Source organism: Apis mellifera, linkage group LG6, assembly GCF_003254395.2.
Source record: "Apis mellifera strain DH4 linkage group LG6, Amel_HAv3.1, whole genome shotgun sequence".
Classification (NCBI taxonomy): domain Eukaryota; kingdom Metazoa; phylum Arthropoda; class Insecta; order Hymenoptera; family Apidae; genus Apis; species Apis mellifera.
Genome location: NC_037643.1, coordinates 3,509,635 through 3,523,842, shown reverse-complemented (window position 1 = coordinate 3,523,842; position 14,208 = coordinate 3,509,635).

Below are 14,208 nucleotides of genomic sequence, written 5' to 3'. Positions count from 1 at the left end.
ATAAGAAACTTTACAAAAACTTACCAGATAAAAGAATGAATAAATAATTAAAAAATTTATTTTCTAATACAATACATTTATATATTAATTTATTTATTCATTCTTTTACTTAGTTTTTATAAAGTTATAAGAAACTTTAGAAGTCATAAAAGACTTCTTTAATTCATGCATATATATATATTCATATTATCTATTATATTTATTTGTTTATTCTTATTCTTTCATTTTATTTATTGATTTATTCGGTAAAACAAATATTATTTGATTTAGAAATATATTTTTTTGCTGGAATTTGTTTATATATATATTTATTAGATAATTATATTTATTAGATTTAGATAAACATCTGAAATAAATGAAGAAGATATACAAATAAATAAATAATCCAAAAATTAAATAAATGAAAATATAAATTAAAAAATCAAAAAATAAATATAGAAATAAATAAATAGAAAAATAAATGAATAAATAAATAAATGAAAATATAAATGAAGGAATAAATCAAAAAAATAAATGAAAATATAAATTGAAAAATAAATCGAGAAATAAATATTTTAATAATAAAAGAATATGTAAATGATTAAATAAATAAAGCAATAAAAATTAATTAAAAAAGAAGACGAATAAAGAAGATATAATATACCACGGCAATATTATAAACATTAATATAGAATAAATATATATATTCTTTATAAGAATGAAAATTATTTATTATGTAAAAATTATTTAATTGAAGGTACAAAGTTATAAAATCAATCCACTCGCCGACAAAGTTCGAAAAGGAATGATCGTTCCGTCGCGACTTGTCTCGTATTTATAGGACGCGAAGATTTACGGAATATATACGTCCTTTACCGATTGTTCTAAATTCATTTTTCGAATATAATAATCAATAATTTGTCAATTTCTATATTTTTTATTGTTAATTTATGCATCTAATAATTTATTACAATATTAAATATAATAATTAATTTATATTTTTACGAACGTAAAGTTAAATCTTTTTTTTTATGATATTAATTTTTGATTTATAATTGTGTTGAAATATTCTTAGTACCATTTCATGTAAAGAATAATTACTATAATAATTTAGAAATTTTTATTATTAATTTGTGAATTTTACATTGTACAAAATAGTTATAGAACAATTGTGACTTTCCAATTTCGAAAATTTAGAAATTTTTATTGTTCATTTATAAATTTAATAATACAATTTTTACAATAACAAATATAAAAATTATATTTTTGCAGATTAAAATTAAATTATTTTCAATAACTATGTAAATAACAAGTATATAAACATATTCTAAAAGACATTTTACGTAAAAAATAGTAACAAAATAATATTAATATGATCAATGGAAAATAACTTTGATATGTGTGAATAAAATTTTTAATTTAATTCTTTTATAATTATAAAAATTTACAACATGAAAAATGAAAAGAAATTCTTGATAAAATATAAGAATATAAAAATATAAACATTTACATAATTAAATGATTGTTGAAACAAATTATTAAACTAAGTTTTTTAATTTAATAAATATTATTATTATTTAACAATGTCGTAATAATTTATTCCAGAATTTTAATTTTAATTTAATATAAGGTTAGAAATTTTTAAATATAAATATATGAAATAAAAAATAAAAATTAAAATATAAAAAATAAAATTAAAAGTTAACTAATAAATTAAAAAAAAATTAAATTTATTTAAAAATTGATGAATGCGATGTATTCTATGTGAAAATTTAATAGGAAATTATTTCAAGATAGGAATTTTTTTTATTTAAAGTTAACCTTTTAGTTGACGCGAGAATGCAGTTCTTCTCGTAGAATACTTTTACTAATTCATATTGCAAACAATAATTTTTCTAAATTATAATGTACATTATTCAATTATTTATTCGTTTATACATTGTTAATTTATTGATTTATCTAATAATTTATATATAAACTTTTTAATTTTATTCATTTATATATTCACCAAATTGTTTATTTGTTTCTTTTATTTATTTAGACACATATATTTATTATTATTTTCATTCATTTGATTTGTTTCGTAGCTATTACTTATTTATTTATCTTTTATTATTCTTTATCTGATAATTTATTTATAAACATTTTATTTTATGATGTATACTTTATGTTATTATTACTTATTATGCATCAATTTCTTTATTTATTTTCCTTCATTTATTTAGTTTTTCATATATTTGTTCACTTATTTATCTAATGATTTAGTACTATTTTGTTTTGTTTTATTTAATTATAGACACATCAATTTATTTACTTACTGTATAATTTATTTAATTATTTATTCATTTGCATCTATTTATTTATTTGTTACACATTTATTTATAGACTTTTTCGTTTTATTCATATGTATATATCAATTTATTTATTTTATTAATCTTTTAGTTTTTCAGTTTTTAAAATATTAATATATTATAACCATAATAAGTATATAATATTTTACAATTAATAAATCTATAAAAAAAGTAAGTTTCAGTAAAAAATAAGTACATAAATTATTGAACAAATGATTAAATGGATAAATAATTAAATAAATAAAACAGTAAATAAATAAATTGATGAATTGAATAAATATATACATAAATAAATAGAACAAAGAAGTTACGAATGAATTAATAGAGAAATGAATAAATATATAAATAAAATAATTATAAAATTATTTTATGAATTAATATAAAAAATTATTAAGAAAGTATTAATATAAGCAATAATATATATATATATATATAAGCAAATAAAACAAAAAAGGTTATTAACAAATCATTATTCATTAAATGAATGAATAAATATAATAAAATAAATAAAGTAAATAATAAAATAACTCAAAGAATAAATAAATAAATAATTTAATGAATATATAAATAATTGTGAGATTTATAAATAAATCAGAAAAATAAATGAATATATAAATAATATATAAATACATAATTATATAAAAAAACTAAATAATTAAATAAATATAAATAACAAAATAAAAATAAATAAGTTAATTAACATGTAAATGAGTAAAACAAAAAAAAATTAAGAAAAATATAAAAATTTAAATCTAGCAAATTATAAAAATTAAAGAAAAAATGTGTACATAATTTGGTAAGTAAAGGAGTAAATAAATAAATGAATAAATAAATTTTCATGTAAATACAAGAATCTACAAGATAAAATAACTAAAGTGATTGAGACTAAAGTGAATTACAAGATAAAATGATTGAAGAAATACACGTATGAAAATAAATAAATTAAGAGGTAAGAAAACAAATTCAGAATAAAAATAAGAAAAATAAATAAGTTTTGTAAAAAATCTAGATAAATCACTCATGAAATGAATGAATAAATATATATACAATTAAATCAAAAAAATAATAAATAAATAAATTTATGGAATATTTTAAATGAACAAGATATAAAAGTCTACAAATAATGTGTAAGTTATTATCCAATTATATCTAAATCAATAAAGTAATATAAAATAATAAATAAATAAATAAATTTATGAAATATATAAGTGAAGAAAAGTGAACAATAAAGCCTCAACAAATTAATCATCATTTAAGTGAATAAATCTATAAATAGTTAAATAAATAGATAAATAATTTGAGATATTATATAAATAAACAAAACAAAAAAATTTAGAAAAAAGATACTACACAAATGAATTATTAAATATATAAATAATTGAATAAATAAAATTGTAGGGTAGGGCTATAATAATGTTAATTAATTAAGTAAATAAATAAAGAAATTGAAATATATAATATATTTAAATGAATAAAATAGTACCATTTGTAAAAAAGACAAGAAATAAAACGTTAAAATAAATAAAAGAATAAATTATATATATAAATAAATAAATCATATCATTTATAAAGATAAATTCTAAAAATATAAATATATAAATAATTTGATGTATATATAAATGAACAAAACAAAAAGTGTACAAATATATCAGTGGATAAATGAATGAATGAATGAAAGAATGAATAAACATTAAATAATTAAGTAAATAAAGAAAAAAATACAAAAAAATAATGTATATATCAAAGAAGCTTACAAGAAACTCTATTCATAAAACAATTAGATGTATACATGAGAAAAGAAATGAATAAACAAATAAACAAAACAAATCAGTTACTAAACAAATGAATGAATAAATATATGAATAATTAAATAACTAAAAAAGTAAATACATAAATAATTTGATGTATATATAAATGAATAAAACAAAAAGTGTAAAAATGAGATATAAATAATTAAATAATTAAAATAATAAATATATATATGATTCTTATTTTTGTTCATTTATGTATGCAACAAATTTTATATATATTTTTAATACTTATATATAATAGTTTTATGTATGTAGTTATTGATGTATTCATATATTCATTCATTTGATTAACTTATTTCTATAAATTTTATTTTGTTTACTTATATATTCATCAAATTATTTATATATTTATTCCTTCAGTTATATAATTATATATATAACTATTATATTATATATAATTATTTATAATTCTTCTATTGATTTATTTGTAAATTTTTTGATCACTTATGTACACGTTATATAAATTTATTTATTCATTCATTTACTTATTTAAATGATTTATATGTTTATTCAATTATTTACTTAATGATTAATTTTTAGATCTTTATATTTTGTGCATTTATATATTTCATAAGTTTATTTATTTATTTATTTGCTCATTGTTTCATTTATTCAATTTTTTGTACACTTATTTAATGATTTATTTATAGATTTTATTGTTTTATTCATTTATATATTTTTTGAGATTTATACATGTATCCAATTATTTATTTATTTATCATTTATTTATTCAGTTTTTCATATATTTATTCATTCTTTCTCATTAAGATTAATTTGCATATTGATTTACTTACAAATTTGTCCATTTGTTTTGTTCATTTATGTCTGTATCAATTGATGTATATATTTCTTACATTAATTTAATAATTTATATTTATTTGACTTTAAACTTAAAAACTTTTTTTCTATGCTTCTTTATTTTGTTCAGTTATATGTACATCAACATATTTATATGAATTTTTTTATTTATTTAATTATTTATTCATTTCTTTCTTCATTCATGATTTATATTTAGACTTTTATGTAGATTTATTAATTATAAAATATTATTAATTAAAATATATTGATATATAAATAACTAAATAAATGGAACAGAGAACAAATAATTTGATATGTACAAAAATGAAACTAATAAATCTAAGAAGTCTATAAATATTAGCAAATGAATGAATGAATGTATATATATATATATAACTAAATCAATAAAGTAATAAATAAATAAATTAATAACTTTATGAAATATGTAAATGAACAAAAGTCTATATTATAAAGTATACAAATAAATAATTATCTAATTAAATGAATAAATCTATAAGTAATTAAATAAATAAATAATTTGAGATACATCATAAGTGAACAAAACAAAAAAATTTAGAAGCAAGATATTACAAATGAATGAATGAATAAATATGTAAGTAATTGAATAAATAAAGATGTAGAGTAAAGATATAATAATGTTAATTAAATAAACAAATTGAAAATATAATATATAATATAATATATAATATATAATATATATATATATATATATTTAAATGACTAAACTTTGTTAGGAAAATTGTTAAAGAATGTTATTGAAAAAGACAACAATAAATAAATATATAAATATATAATATATATAAATATAAATATATAAATAGATCAAAAATATAATAAATAATTATTTATTTGTATTTTTTTTATATAAAAATATATAAAAAAATACAAATAAATAAATAAAGATTAAATAAATAAATAATTTCATGTAGAAAAATCTATAAATAAATCATTGGACAAATATATCGATAATAATCGATAAATCGATTAATAAATAAATTATATATTGAAAAATGTATAAATAAGAAAAATATAAATAATTAAAATAAATTTAATAATAGAAAAAAATTAATAATATATTTTTTTTAATACTATTAATTAAAATAATTAAAATATATTGTGTAATATATTAATTATTCCATACGATTTCGATTATCGAAATAATCAAAATGTCGACTTTCGGCATCAGCCAATGAGAGAGCTTCTTGGTGAATTTTGGCGCGCAGTGTCAGTCTTTTGTGGAAAGTGAACAAGGGAGGACGTGCCATCGCTGCCGGCTTGGAAAAATCTACTGCGCAGTAAGTAATTTTGATCGAATTTTGCTACCGAATTTATAAATTATTGTTATTTTCGTTTGTTTAATCATCCCTTTATTATTTTGAGTGTCGAAATTAATTGATATTTTGAGATTTTTTCGTATTTTCGATCATTGAATAGATAGGAAAATTCTACTGCGCAATAAGTAATTTTGATCGAATTTCGCTATCTAATTTATAAATTATTGCTATTTTCGTTTATTTAATTATTCTCTTATTATTTTAATGTCGAAATTAATTTATATTTTGAGATTTTTTCGTATTTTCGATCGATTGAATAGATAGGAAATTCTACTGCGCAATAAGTAATTTTGATCGAATTTCGCTATCTAATTTATAAATTATTGCTATTTTCGTTTATTTAATTATCCTCTTATTATTTTAAGTGTCGAAATTAATTGATATTTTGAGATTTTTTTCTTTTTTCGTTCATTGAATAGGTAGGAAATTTCTACTGCGCAATAAGTAATTTTGATCGAATTTCGCTATCGAATTTATAAATTATTGCTATTTTCGTTTATTTAATTATCCTCTTATTATTTTAAGTGTCGAAATTAATTGATATTTTGAGATTTTTTCATATTTTCGATCGTTGAATAGGTAGGAAAATTCTACTGCGCAATAAGTAATTTTGATCGAATTTCGCTATCTAATTTATAAATTATTGCTATTTTCGTTTATTTAATTATCCTCTTATTATTTTAAGTGTCGAAATTAATTGATATTTTGAGATTTTTTCATATTTTCGATCGTTGAATAGGTAGGAAAATTCTACTGCGCAATAAGTAATTTTGATCGAATTTCGCTATCAAATTCATAAATTATTGCTATTTTCGTTTATTTAATTATCCTCTTATTATTTTAAGTGTCGAAATTAATTGATATTTTGAGTTTTTTTCGTATTTTCGATCATTGAATATTGATATATTATATATACTATATATTAGGTCGGTGATCATATTTCGGTTTCTAAATGCGTCTCTTTGTAATATTTGTGTACTTTTTTCTACCTTTGTTGTCGTCGAAGGTGATTAGATGTTTTCATAACATAGCTTTTCTAAGAATTTTCTAAGAAATACGTGTTCACATTTTTTCCCCGCTCGATTTGTTTCGACAGGCTTCGACAAGTTTCGACAGGTTTCGACAAGCGACGCGCGCATCTCCCCCCTCCCCCTACCTTCCTTCAAGATAAATTAGACGTCTTTGTCTATTCGTTTATTTTTACAGTGCTAATTAATTCACATTGTGCTTTTTCAAGATGAAATTTGTGTTTGATTATTGCTTTATTTGACCGATTAATTTTATAATTTTTTGTGTATATTTGAAAATATTCGTTTTCTTTTGTACAGATTATTACCCGAGTATCGGACCTGTATGTTGGTCGAGAAAAAGGCGGGAAAAATTCCAACATGGACGCCATTATATTTTCTCAAAGGAAAGCTTGATTTTCTGCCCGTGTCTGTATGTATTTATGTATTTACTTTGTATTTATTCGATCGTCATTATATGATATTTTATCATTACGTAAAGGTATATTTTATACATACATAATTTACATATATCCTATATGTGTAATGAACATTCACCATAATTATTAATAATCTTGCATTAATGATATATATTCTAAATTCTTTAATTCATACAAAATTGATAATAATCGATTCGTAGTTTTTAATAAAATTTATTTTATAATTTTTTCTGAAACAAATGTTCGATAGAAAGAGGAAAAAATATTTTGCTTCTTTTTACGTAGATCCCCCCTCCCCCCATTAATAATATATCATTATTTCCAGTGAATTTTTGTGATCGCGCGCAATGCGATCGGTAAATTCAGTGTTTGCTTCGTAACAGTTTTTTTAATATTTAGAGCACACAATAGCTCTACTTAAATTACTAAATAATTATTCGCGAAACTAGAATCAGTGTTTGTTCGCCGTTTCTATTTGAAATCGACGCGTTAGTAGCTTTTTATTTTTATTTTTTTATTTTTTTGAATATTCGTTTTCGGTACAGGGTAGAGTCAGTGTTCCTGGAGGAATCGGGCGATCATCCATCACGCGAAGAGGTAATTATTTATTTATATTAAAATTTGAAATTTAATAGACATTTTTTTTTTTAAATATTTTTACTTGAATATTTTTATATCATCAATGTTGTATTTTTTAAATACTCGTAATTATACGTAATATTTTATATTTTGTTTAAGATGCCAGAGGGTGTTCATTTCTCGTGGACTTCAGTTATAAACGATATTTGTGATCGCGCGCAATGCGATCGATAGATTCAGTGTTTGCTTCGTAATAGTCTTTTAATATTTAGAGCACACAATAGCTCTAATTAAATTACTATAATTATTCGCGAAACTAGAGTCAGTGTTTGTTCGCCGCTTCTATTTGAAATCGACGCGTTAGTAGCTTTTTATTTTTATTTTTTTATTTTATTGAATATTCGTTTTCGGTACAGGGTAGAGTCAGTGCTCCTTGAGGAATCGGGCGGTCATCCATCACGCGAAGAGGTAATTGTTTTTATATATTTTCTAATTGCTTCAACTTCTTCAAATAATCAGAATTTTAATGGTATTGTTTCATGTTTGGTTACAGTTTTCCCTTCCTCGTGATGACTACTTGGCGATGACATCTTGGACCACGACAATGCAGATTCTTCGCATCTATTGGTGAGTCGCATGCATTTATGTTCCTCCGGTCATTCAATCATGTCGTAGGACGAAAGGTCCGTATCGACACGGATGACTGGTTGTATACGTAGAATTTTGCACGAGCACAGTGACCACGGGTATTTATTATATTATATACTCGTGAATAGTAACATTTTTCTTGTATTTTATTTATTAGATCAGGATAGATCTTCTTGCACGTCGCGTTTTTGAAAAGATAATTATATTTTATATTAAATAACAGAATAATTATTAATATATGGAATGATATGAATAATTAGTTTGATTGATCTATGATTGAAAATATTTTCTCTATGATTATTTGTAAAATGAATGAATATATTTATGAATATTATTACAAATATTATTTATGGATAAAAATTAAGGTTCAAATAAGTGAGAAATAAAATGAAATGAATTGAAAATTGTGGAGAAGTCGGATATCCTCCGACTTCGTTACAATAAAAATATCAATTATTATACAATACAATTGATAGTGCGTATTATCATTATGGTATGGTTATCGGTACGTTAATAAACAATTTATACAATAATTTTATTTTCGATTTCATCGTAATATTTAATTATAATGATTTTGGTTAACTTAATAAACTTAAGTATGATTTTAAATGTAAAAATATTTATTTTTTCCGTAAAAGAAGGTATGTGAAATATTATGTGCAAGAAGATACTTCGCGACAGGTAGATTTCTGAATCGAAACAAGAAATTTTTTGCATTAGATTTACGTTTTCGAAACCATGTTTTGATAAAGAGATCACCTGAGGTTATTTTCATTGAAATTCTTTTTAGAGTCAATTATTTTCTATTATTTCTTAATTGTCATATAATAATAAATTAATATAATTAAATTTAATAAATAATATAATAAATTCAATAATATATCAAAAATAAATTTCTTCTTTGTTATTTCAATATTTTTGCTTTTTAAAATTAATAAGAATTCATAAAGTTTACAAAGAGAATTTATTAAAGTTTGAAATAAAATGAGCGAATCTAAAATGAGAAAACATTAGTCCGTTAGATATATTAATAATAATTTTTTTTAGCTCAGGATTTTCAGGTTTAATCCTTTCCGTGTTCTTTGCCAGGATCTCACTCACGTGCCCAGGTGTTACTTGGGTGAGAGAGAGGCGAAGGGCATGATGATTTTAGTTCATAAGCTAATAAAAATTTTTTAGCGATTGACGATGCGTTAGTGTATCGTGCACGACGTATTTTCCACATTTTGTGTGTGTGGTTAGGCTGTGGAATTGCGTCGTTTAAATGTTATTCTATATAACTATATTGTGAAATATTTAACATAATTATGATTAATCTCGTTACAATTTGTTGACAACAATAACTTGTCAACAATATTAGATTTTTTTACTTTCAAATATAACAAATTTGATGATCGTAAGAGAAGAGAAATTTGAGAATCGTAAGATATATTGTTTTGTTAACAAATATTAATAATTAAAATTGAGATATACACATATTATCATGACATTATACGCAATGATCGCTAGCCATCGTCAATCGATTTCAGGAAAATGGTACGTAAAGTTAGAGTGTGCAAGTAGTATGCCAAGCTCGGGTGTCGGAGGCGTCCCGGGACGTTTTCCCTAGTGTAGGATTTTGCGCCCGAGTATTATGTGTGAGAATCGTTGAATGAATGTGTTGGTATGCCTGTTTTGCTATTTTTTAAATATAGGGCTAGGTAGGATAGGTAGCATACTTTCTGGTGTGTATGTTAATTATAAGTAGGTAGGGCCGGGCAGGTTGTCACAGTCTCTGATCGGGTAGGCGCGCTTTTCGCGTGACAATCTGTTTCAGGAAATAAATAAAATTTGAAGAATCGAGAGTGAAACCGGTTGAAACGAGCGGAGCATGCCACTCGTTTTTGGCTTTGCTCGTGCGATTTTTCGAATTTCCGCGGTCGTGATTCGCGAAAGATTTCGAAACGAACGTTGAGCTCGAGATTCTGCACGCGTACGATGGACGATCATTAAGATCGTTAATCGTTCATGTGCACTCAGTTTCCGCGATTTAGACTTTTTTTTTTCTTTTTTTTCTTTGATTTACGATTAGTGAGTCTCGAGCCTAGATTTAAGTTTCAGCGGGCATTGCGCCCGAAGGAGGAAGACCGAAGAGGCCTCGACAAACTGTCACGAAGAGGGGCTGCAACGAATGGCTTCTCATTTTTTGGTTCTTGTTTGGATCCAAAGGATGGGAAGTCATTGTTACTATTTTGTCACTGCGCTCGTTTAGTAATATGTAGTAATTGTTGTTGTGTCGTCTGGCCGTTTGCATGCCGGCCCATCATCCAGATCCAGTCATCATGGGCATCGCGTTTTTTTATTAGTGTTGCGATTGATTAATAACGGGTTGAATTAGAGTCCTTTGTTACATATGTTGCGTTTGCATTAGTGTTGCGTTAAAATAAGAATCGCGTTTGTATTAGTGTTGCGTTAAAATAAGAATCGCGTTTGCATTAGTGTTGCGTTAAGATGAGAATCGCGTTTGCATTAGTGTTGCGTTAAGATGAGAATCGCGTTTTGCATTAGTGTTGCGTTAAGATGAGAATCGCGTTTGCATTAGTGTTGCGTTAAAATGAGAATCGCGTTTGCATTAGTGTTGCGTTAAGATGAGAATCGCGTTTGCATTAGTGTTGCGTTAAGATGAGAATCGCGTTTTGCATTAGTGTTGCGTTAAGATGAGATTCGCGTTTGTTCAAGTAGTGTTGCGAATATTGAATGCCCAAATTTCTTTCACTGGAATTGTGGAAGAACTCAACGTTCCTGTTCCTGAATCATCTTAAGTGGCTAAAAAGCCACAAGGGTGATTGTACAATGGCAATCATTAAGGAGACCATTGGATCTTTTTTGGATTATTCTTTATTAGTGTTGCGTTGTTTAAATTTGAGTGCATAGAGTAACGTTGCGTAAATAATTTATTATTTCCGGGAATTTTCCATGTCTTTTTTGTTTATTTTTTTTTTTTTTTTTAATAAATATAAATTAATTAATATTGCAAGTATAAGAAAGCACTCATCGCGGTTGATTTAAAAATTTTTTATTTGATAAAAGAATATATTATTTTATTAGTGTTGCGATACGAAATGAATATTCCACTCCCGGTTTGTTATTCGATTCATATCGAGTGGAAGATATTTTTCTTTTAGTAGTCCTTCTGACTACTACATTTTTTTTCTTTTTCAGCATCCCTTCACATTATATTTCCTACATTCGTTGCAAAAAAATATTGCTAATATTTGTAATATTTGTTTTTCTCTTTGATGAAGACTTAGTCATTAAAATTTTGAATTAAAATTGTTTTTATGAAATTTTTTGAAGTGAATAATGGTGAATGTTCATTATATTTATCATTTTATATCATTAATTTTTAAGAAATTACAATATTTTTTATACTGTTATGCTAATCCTTTATTTGAGTTTGTTTCAGATATATCAGTTCTATTTCAAGAAAATTTTGTATCTTCGATTAATAAATAATTATATGTTATTAATTATTTAGAATTTTATTTGTTTCAGGACCTACTTTGAAATCAATCAATCATCACTCATCATTACATTACATCATTACATTTTATGTAATGTTTATTTTTAGGTAGAAGGGGCCCCTAAACAAATCTTTTAGATAGATTTTTTATACTGATAGGTAGTACCTTCCTTTAGAAATATAGAGAGAAATGTATTTAGATTCTGTGTTGACAAGGATGGTGTGATGAGGTGTGATTCGGTAATGAATTAGAAAGATATAACTGTATTTTATTAAATTCTGTGGATAGGTAGGGATGATATGATAGGGTGTGAGTCTGTAATGAATTGGAAAGGTATAATTGTATCTTGTAAAATTAGATTGTATGTAAGTAGGGATGGTGTGACTCTGTAATGAATTAGAAATATATAACTGTATTTTATTAGATTCTGTGGATAGGTAGGGATGATGTGATAGGGTGTGAGTCTGTAATGAATTGTAAAGAAACTGTATTTTACAAAATTTTGTAGTAATCTTTTATAATCTTATTCAGTTTCAGAGTGTGGAATCAATAATTGATGTTTATATTTTGTATTATCCTTAATTTTAATTCTGTTAAGATTTTTATGTAGATAGGCTTCTCTTTAATCTTTGAATTAGGAAGGTACTACTTTTAGACTTTTGAATAAAGTGATTGAAGTAAGGATTTAGTTAATATATAAATAAGAAGAGAATAAGAGGTTAGGTTTAGGCTTTGAAGATGTTGAAGATTATAGGTTAAGTTTCCTTAAGAATTATATTAAATTAACATTTATGATTCGGATATTTCTAAATTGATTTATTGAAATTTTTATATTGAAAAATTTAAAGAAAATAGTAAGTAGATTGCTAGTAGAATTGCTACTGTAGAAAATAGAACATATTTCCAAATGCATATTTCCTTTAATAATGCTTGGTAATGCTTGATAATGATGATTGATATTAAAAGTGGTGTTAATAAAATAAATAAAATTCTCTGAAATGCATTTCACTTTTTTTTTTGTTTTCAAACTTCATAATTTATTAATGTTTTATATATTTATGTTCATAATAATATAAAATATTGATGTATATATGAAGTAATGTGTTGTTTTTCATTTTTCAAATTTCATAGAGATGTGTTGCATAGAATTAAGATTTAATTCAATTTTTATTTTCAGATTTAACTTCACGGTTTTTTTTTTTGAGATTCCCAGCAATCTTCAAGAGTTGGTGAGACTTAGAAATTATTATTTACTACATAATTTATTTTTGTATCCTCTGTACAATTATAAATTTATAGTAAATAATATTTAGAAATAAATGTATAAATAATTTAAAATGTGTATAAATAAACAAAACGAAAACTATAAAAATAGAATAAAATATATAAATAATTAAATAACTAAAATAATAAATATATATATGATTCTTAGTTTTGTTCATTTATGTATGCATCAAATCATTTATATATATTTACTACTTTAGTTATTTAGTTATTTATATATTTATTCATCCATTTCTGTACATTTACTAGCTTATTTCAGTACATTTTGTTTTGTTTATTTACATATTAATCAAATTATTTATATATTTATTCCTTCAGTTATATAATTATATTTTATATATTTAATCATTCTTTTAGTGATTTATTTGTAAACTTTTTGACCACTTATGTATATACACATTACATAAATAAATTCATTTATTCATTCATTGATATAGTGATTAATTTTTAGGA